Raw genomic sequence first — 9,346 nt, forward strand, 5'->3', positions numbered from 1 at the left:
TGTATGTGAATGCATGTTGTCTCAAGTGAACAAACTACAAAATTTATTTAAATTAGTAAAATTGACTGAAGTTTAACCACCATGAAGTAAAAAAATGTTCATGATTTTGAGAGCTTTTTTCACTGTATATTTAACCAGGGCCTGCAATTCCAAATCATATACACTTTATCTATTTACCTAACAGGAATTAAAAGCATTTGTGTTTACTATATACCAAGCAATGTGTCACAGCACTGGAGATGCAAAAAATAAATAGACAGTTCTTGCCTTTAGGAAGTATGCATTCTAATGGGGGAATTAACAGAAATTGGGAAATAGAGCCCAGGGCAGTCTTCTCAAGTTATAGGGACAGGCATTGGAGTAATGGAGATAATTTTTAAAATATCTTTTTTAAGTAGCAATGGTAATATTTATTTCATTATGGTTCCAGAAATATAGGACCAGGGGAGACCTGGTTTGTACAGGACTAGTGAAAACATGGCTGTAGACTAAGCAAAGTATACCTGAGGAAAGGAGGTTAGTTGAAATTGCTTTCAATTTTTTTAAACTTTGAAATAAACACCAAACATGGTTTTCCTTTGGAATTAGCTATCTTTCTGAAGCAAATCAGGTGAGACACTCAGAAATCTGCAGTGCAAAAGTTTCCTTAAAAAAAAAAGTCAAAAAAGAAAAAAGGTCAAGTCTTTCAGGAACTATAGTTCAGTCTAAGGGAAAGATGGTAAGTGGGACAATGTTTATATAGTTATATATAGAAAAATTCATTCAAAAATATACTCTTATTTACTATCCTAAGGAATGAACTTTCTTGAGAAATATGGCTTGCTTAAAGTATTAGATTCAGATTATATTTGAGGGATACTGAGTTCACTCAAGGATTGCACAATGTGTATATCAAGCAAAGGCTAGAATAATCTAGTAATTTAAAGATTTTCTAAGTACTAACCTGGGCTTATAAAATTCTTTATAAAACTTTTTTTTATATTAGCAAGAACATAGTGAGTGAAAAAAATTTTCCTTGTTTAGATTATATAATGAACCCTTAGAGAACTTTCCTATATCATGCCCAACCCAACCACTAAAAGTTTTTGTAAACTTGTAAAGTAGCCTACAATTTTACATAGTTTTTATGTGTACACAGCAAAAATGTTTGCACCGTAGTGCAATAAATTCAGGATTGTCTTCATAGTCATGCAAGTAAAAAGCAGATGGTAGGCAACAGAGGGAGTTTTAGGTGTTTTACTTAATTTCTGCATAGTAGCAATGTTCAAACAATTATTCATGAATAGCATAACTATATATATATATATATATATATATATTTCACATACATGTACAGATTAACATACAAGTATTCCTATGTATGTATATATACATGCTTGTACATAAGTATTTTCTTCATTAAATTATTTTATTCTAGAAAGAAACTGCACATAAAATGCAGAATTACACATTCACAAAAGAAAATTAATATAAGAAAGTGAACAATTATTAATATGCAAAGGTACATGATTTTTAAAAGTAGAAGAGCTTTAATGTGTAATAACAGATGGAAACGCCTTTGATTTATATATATATATATATATATACACATGTGTATATATAAACATACACATATATGTTATATATATGTATATTTGTGTGTCCGTAAACTTTGATTTAAAGTGCATGACAAAAGATTGTGGTGATTTTGGTTAGGTTTCACACCTCTATGATTTCCCCTCTCTAGGTTTTATCTTTAGAAAACAAAATTTGATGTATGATTATTAAAAGTAAGTTTGTGCATGTAATGATAGCAGATCTTAAACTTTTATTATGAAATACTCCAATCAAATATCTTTAAACATAATTCTTGATTATTATCTCAAGAGAATGTGCTTTTCATTTCTAAGAAAAATAAGGTATAAATATGAAATTGGTTTTTATTTTCCTAAACATTTCTTGGTCTTCATGATGCAGGCCATTATCTTTTGTTTTTATCATTCTTTTAAAAGTCATATCTGCTACCATGCCACTCACTAAACATTTATTAAGCAGCTGCTATTTGCCAGGTGCTTTAGTAAACTTTGAAAGAGTGAAAGAAAAGGACAAGACAATCACTACTGTTAAGGAGCTCACAGTCTAATGTACACTTTTAGGTCAAAGCTACTTACCACAAGATTTATGCCTGACCTAAGGCCCTCATTCTCAATTTTAATTTTTGTTTCTTTGTAAATAATTTATAAACTTCAGCCTAAAACATATAAAGCAGCTTTTCCTATGTCTCTACTTTTAAAGTGTCTTTTAAGTTACCCTATTTTAAGAGATCTTATTTAATTCCTCCCACACATTATAATTTCCTAGTTACAATGGTTTTCAGCATTTTAAGTGGTTAAAAACTGGAAACTACTTTAGAATATTTCATCATATTTTTGGAATTTAAAAGGGCAACTTACTAGAACCCAGTAATGATCTGAAGATTATAATGATTGCTTTTACTTTCAGTGTATTAGAATAATACTCCAGGTTAAACTCCCTTGATGAAAGCAATTTTAAAAAAATATCTGGTTTGCAACACTATTCTACAGCATAACTCATTTTTGGAATCACTGGGCCACTCCAGTGTTTCTTCTCTTCAGATATTACAAAGTTAGCCACTGTTCAATCATATTTTCCCTCAAATAGGCTTTACCTCTTTCAGTTCTAGCAAAATGCACACTTCCCATTGCCTTGATCTTTATTGATTTTTTACTCAGTTGAGAACACCACTTTTTCTTGCCTGATAATTACACTCATAAACCTCAGGCATGTTGAATGCATTTTTCTACAATCTCCTCCTCCAAAAGCATCCAATACCTGGACCCTGAATTTTCATTTGATATTAATTCCTGTTTTATGAGATTTAAGTTCAATAACTGAAATTTTACCACTTACATTTCCTTTCTTCATGATTTAGGCTAAATTTATTTATTATTACATGTACAGCATATGTATTATTTATCCCCTTGTATTCTGCAACTGATGATCCTCTCATTCGCTGCTTTCCAGCTAATGCAGCATCTATGTTTATACATGTCTTATAATTGCAGCAATTACCCCCTTGCCTCATCAGGTTCCATCACATTCTCTTTAAAAGTGCTCTATTCAAGCAAAACCTTCTGCTTTTGTATTTTTAATTAGGGTTATGGAGCATTATATAGTATTTAGTTCATCAAACAAGGAGCCAGAAACCCCAAGTTCTATTCCAAGCTTTGTGACTGCCTCCACATAAACATTTATCTATTCTCCATCTAGAAAATGAAGATTATACAGTATTTCTCAATGCTTTTGAGATTTTCAACTGAAAGTTACAAAGAAAGTAATGGACCATTTGGGCTTGTGAATAAAGGCTTTTGTTCTGAATAACTTCATTTGTTCATTAAACAGGTTAGAATGCTATGTCACTTACTAAGCAAGAACAATTCTATTTCAAGTCTTCATTTGACTCATTATTCTTTATAATAAAACAAGTTTTAAAATAATTATAAAAAGTAAATATTATAATTGTAATATTTTATTATTGTATATTTGAATCTCAGTTGCTTTTATGGTTCATTAGCCCCCTAAAATACTAATTTGTAAGCTAAAGTCCTCCTGAAATATTGATTTCATCTGCAAAAAGAGGGCTTGTTTGGAAAAAGAAAATCTATGGCAAGAGAAAAGACTATTATGTATAATTACTTGTGGTTTGAAGGATATGAATATAATGATAATTTTCCCCCTACTGGGTGAGAAAATCATGTCCTGGACCCCCTATAGGAGAGTTTAATGCAGTTTTCATCCTGTTTCACTTCTAAAGTAGGCTGGGCTTTTCACACTTTTCCACAGGTGAGGGAAGGGAGCAAGAAAGGAGCTTGTCACCCTAGGGGGGAAAAAAAAAAAAACTTCATAGAAATGGCACCAGCCTGTTTGCTGAACGTAGTTTAGGCCTGGAAAGGAAAATAACTCTTTATATGCCTTATCTATTTGTCCCCGTGAATTCTACTAGAGTATAGGAATAGAAACAGAGCAGGGGTGAAGAACTTTGTTGCTACCATTGAATTGAACATGAGACACATTGGTATATGAGGTCAGTTGAGACCAACTTCTCATGGTTCATGAGATGTGACTGAAAAATAACTTAAATGTATATAGTATCATTTTCATTCTCATTTTAATGTAAGAATCATTTTTATTTTACAGTGAGGGCTGAGATTCAAAAGGCAGAAATGGTATCTAAGGCAAGGTGATAAAGTGAAATTATTCAATTCTAAATGAACTTTAAAATACTTCCTTGCCTCAGTAACTAATGAAGTTGATTTCCCCTATCCATCCATCCCCAAACCAAATTATCAGGCCTTGCATGGCCAAAGGAGTATTGTCCCTCAAAGTAGTCTCCCTGGAAGATTATACAGATATTCTGATGAATTGTCATTCCTCAAAGGCAAAGTCATAGGGAAGTACAAATGACATAAACTAAAGAATGAACTAATAATTGTTCACATTTATAACATTTAAAGTTTGCAAAGCCTTTCTGTAGTTGATTTTATTTGCATCTCACAACAGCCTTCTAAACTAGGTGCTGCTATTTTCCCATTCTATATATAATATGCCTGTGTTATGCCCATATAATTTGCATGTGTCCATAAGGGTTTGTCTAGATGTGACTTACAGATGGGGTGACTAGATATCTCTACAACTTCCTTTGCCCACTCTTTTCAAAGGGAGGCTTTGATTCCTGACTGGAAGGGGGAAAGATTGAAGCCATGGGGTTGGCTTGCTTTGTTCTTTTCAAAGAGGTGGTGCTGGGCTAGAATTATATATATAGCCCAGCACTAGAATTTTTATATATATATATATATATATATATATATATATATATATATATATATATATATATATATATATATATATATATATATATATATATATATATATATATATATATATATATATATATATATATATATATATATTATACACATACATATATATGTGTGTGTGTATGTATGTATATTCCATTAAATTCTATATTATTAGTCTGAGGGAAATTGTTTCTTGCTTTAAACCACAGCTGAAGACTTGACTGCCTTCCTACTAAATGCCAGTTACACAAAATACCCTCACACATGGGGAATAATAAATAAACTCATTTATCAAAGCCAAAAAAAGGAAATCAAAGAAATTACACAGATTCAAATATATAAGACAGCACAGAGTAAATGAACTCTTCCACTAAGAGCAACATAGCTGAACCAAGAAAAAGAATCCCCAATCTCTCCCAAGGAAATATTCTTCTAACTCTATAGTAGGGCAAGCAGGGAATAGAGACATGCCTGAGGCACTAGTTCCTCTCTATATGTTGACTTCTTTTTGGGGTCATGCTCACCTTCTAGAAACTTTTCCCTGAAAAAAGCTGAGAACCATGCGGGTACTTTCTCAAAACTGAAAGTCAGGAAATAAAGATATCTTTTCTCCTAAATTCTCAATAACTCCACTTCTCACAAAGGCATTGACTATGGAGTGGGGACCATTCTCCCCGACATGAAGAATCTCATACAAATGTTAAGCTTTAGCCCTGGATTACATATAGATGGGAAAATGAGACTTAAGTTTGTACCACTACTAAATGTTTGAGATAAAATTTAAACAGTGGTCTTCCTGACTTGAATCAGCACATATCATGATGTTTCCTCTCAAACCAACTCAAGTTAATTCCCACACCAGTAATAATTGTGAAGGAAAGATGCAGATTCAAGGTAAATAAATTCGGCCAAAAGTCTAATCTGAATACATGGAAATAGGACCAAGGTCTGGATGAGGAACAAAGAACTTGCCTTGGGATTATTACTTGGCAACTTCTAGCCCTCACTCTGGCTTTTATCTATCCCACTCAATACTTTGACATTCCCTTATTACAGTACCAAACTTATACTTCCAAGTGCTTTTTCCAAGCTGGTTTACAACATAGAAGTCTCATTTAGAATCTCATGTACTTTCTTCTCTTTAGAATTCCTCAATATATATAATGGATAGTCCCATATCTCCACTAGAAAGTTGGGGTTTGCCAAGTCAGAAGTTGTTCTTTTTATCTATAGAATGAGAGGACATATAATTAAGAAAAGCATAATTTCCAGTCCTTTTGCACCAAAACAGATACTGATAGATGAATCATCATTGACATAGAAAATGGGATTGTTATATAACCAGCTGAAGAGAACAGTATTGAATAGGTAGGTGGCCCAGTAAACAAGGTCTCAATATAACTTCCTAAATGCACCACTTCAACCAACCAAGGAATCTATCTTATATATAGACTTTAAAACTTTTATCAAAAAATGTGAATGAAAGATATCTTCACAACATTCACTCATCTACAAGTCTCTATAGGTATAGATCTAACCACTTTGAAGTGGTGGGATGGAGAAGAAAAAAGTGATATAGTTCAGTAGGGAGAAATGGAGACCAAGCAGTGCAAAGATCAATGAAGACAGAAGGAGTTTAGGTGGGTTTAAAATCAACTATTGTCCTCTATGTAGTTCCAGATGTCATGCATGTAATCAGAAGTTCCCCTCAATCTCAACTCTAAAGGGACTCAAATTTCCCAAGATTGGTGGACTGGGGAGAACACAGACACACAGACACACAGACACATACACACACACACACACACACACACACACCACTTATGATAGAGGGAGTGAACAGGATACGCAGATACTTCATTCAACAAACTCGTAAAAGACAAAGAAAAATTGAGAAGTTGCTTTTGTAATTAGGGGTAGGCCAAAAAAAGAGGGAAAGCTGTATATAAAATCAGAAATAATCTTACCAGAAGGTAAATATAAAAGAGAAAAATAAATAAAATTATAATATGAAAAAATGATTTGAATAAATTAATAAAGCACAGAAGGATTAGAGGAATCTAAGAAAATTGGTTAAAGGAAAGCTAAATATGTGTAATAAATACTGATTTAAAAGAAAATGGGAAAGTCAACACCAAAAGTTTAAATGGATTAAAAAAAAACAAGAATTTGAGCAACTAGGTGGCATAGTAGATAGAGTACCAGCCCTGAAGTCAGGAGGACCTAAGTTCAAATTTGGCCTCAGACATTTAATGTTTTGTAGCTGTGTGATTCTGGGCAAGTCACTTAACTCCAATTGCCTCAGCAAAAAAAAAAAAAGAACCCTAAGAATTATGATATTAAATTCTCCTGTGAAAATAATTATGTCTGACTACAGAAGAACAAAATCTGACTAAAAAATAGACAGAAAGAAAATTTGTTGCTGTATTAAAATCTAATATGCATTAAGCAAGTACCAAAAAAAGAAGCCATTGCAATCATGGTTTTAGACAAAATAATTTTTTAAAAAATCTCCATAGCAAGAAGAATAAGAATAGAAACAAAAATGTCATAGACATCACACAATCTCATTACCAAACATGTATGTAATGACATAGCACAGTAATTCAATAAAAATAGTAAAATTCCAAAAATATAAGAGTAGCTAGAAACACAATTTCAGAAAGATAAAAGGAAATCACAGAGCTGAATAGACCATTTGAAATTTGAAAGTACAAGATATAATCATCTCATTGTTCTATCAAACTCTTTATGGATCCATTTGGAATTTTCTTAGAAAATTTACAAAGGTGATTTGCCATTTCTTTTTCTAGCTCTTTTTACACACGAGGAAACTGAAGTAAACTGATTAAGTGACTCAGCCAAGATCAGTAAGTGGCTGATCAGTAAGAGTCTTCTTGTACAAAATGGCTGGAATGAAAGAAAAAAAATTGAAAGAAAGAAAATAAAAAATAGTGTTCTTTAGCCTGTACTCAAACAATATCAGTATTTGTTCTGAGGTAAATAGTATGATTCATCATTAGTCCTTTACAATTGTCTTGAATGATTGTATTGTTAAGCATAACTCATTTACAATTATTCATTGATCAATCTTGGTATTACTGTGTACAACATTCTCATGGTTCACTATGCATCAGTTCATGTAAGTCTTTTTTGTTTTTTTTTTTTTTCTGGAGAAAAATACCTACTTGTCATTTCTTATAAAAATATTCCATTACAATCATATGCTACAGTTTGTTTAACCATTGCCTAATTGATGGACATCCCTTTGATTTCCAAGTCTTAACCACCACAAAAAGATCTGCTATCAATATTTTTGTATAAATTAATTCTTTTGTTTTGGGGGGATGCCTTTGAGATATAGACCTAGCAGTTGTATTGTTGGATTAAAGGGTATGCACAATTTTATTGCCTTTTGGACATAGTTCTAAGTAGTTCTCCAGAATGGTTGGGGGACTTCACAACTCTACCAAAAATGTGACACTTTTCTCACATCCTTTCCACATCTAATATTTTCCTTTTTTTGTCATATTAGCCAATCTGAGAGTGGTACTTCAGAGTTGTTTTAATTTGCATTTTTCAACCAATAATGATTTAGATCATTTAAAAATATTCTTAAAAAGAATATCAAACATGAAAAATGTATTTGGCTCTCCAACACACCAGACAACAAAATAGAAAAAAGGTAAACAACTATAACTGTGGACAACAGCAACAAACTGTTAACACAGAGACCATGAAAAGATTTCTTTCTAACATAGACAAGGAATCAAGGGTGAAAGTACAAATCAAAAATAAATGATGATGGAGAAAGAGACGAAGCATCATGGATTAAAACTTACATCTTGCCTGTAGGAAAATTAAATAGGAGAATGAGTAAAAGGATAGAAGAGAGGAAGAAGATAGAAGGGACTATGTGAGTACCTTAACCAATCACAGGTTAACAATTTGGAGAAAAATAAAACCAATACTCTTTCAAGAATAAGAAAGTTTACAGGAGAATGAGGGAAGAGGCAAAGGGAAGGATTGAAACAGAGGAAAGAGAGGGGAAATCTTGTTCAGTGATGGGAGGGTATACCACTGAATGGATGTTTCCATGGGGGAAGAGAAATATTTTGCAAGGGAATTGGAGATCTCACAATGAGTAAATGCAGGGATTTGATGCTTAGAGACACCATTCATTTTGGCTCAGGCAAGCAAGAATCAGAGCCCCTACAATCAGGTACATAGGTGAATTTTTATCATGGAGCAGCACCCTCTCTACCAGCTGTAGAAGTTAGTATTTCTAAAGAGTGAGGCACAACAGAAAAGGAGACTGAACCGTATCTAAACAGATCACTCATTACTAGATCTGTATCCCAAAGACATTATAAAAAAGGAAAGGGACCAAATGTGCAAAAATTTTTGTAGCAGCCCTTTTTATAGTGGCAAGGAATGGAAAACTGAGTGAATGCTTATCACTTGGTGAATGGCTAAATAAGTTATGG

The sequence above is a fragment of the Sminthopsis crassicaudata genome, chromosome 1 (assembly GCF_048593235.1).
Source record: "Sminthopsis crassicaudata isolate SCR6 chromosome 1, ASM4859323v1, whole genome shotgun sequence".
In the NCBI taxonomy this organism is placed as follows: Eukaryota; Metazoa; Chordata; class Mammalia; order Dasyuromorphia; family Dasyuridae; genus Sminthopsis; species Sminthopsis crassicaudata.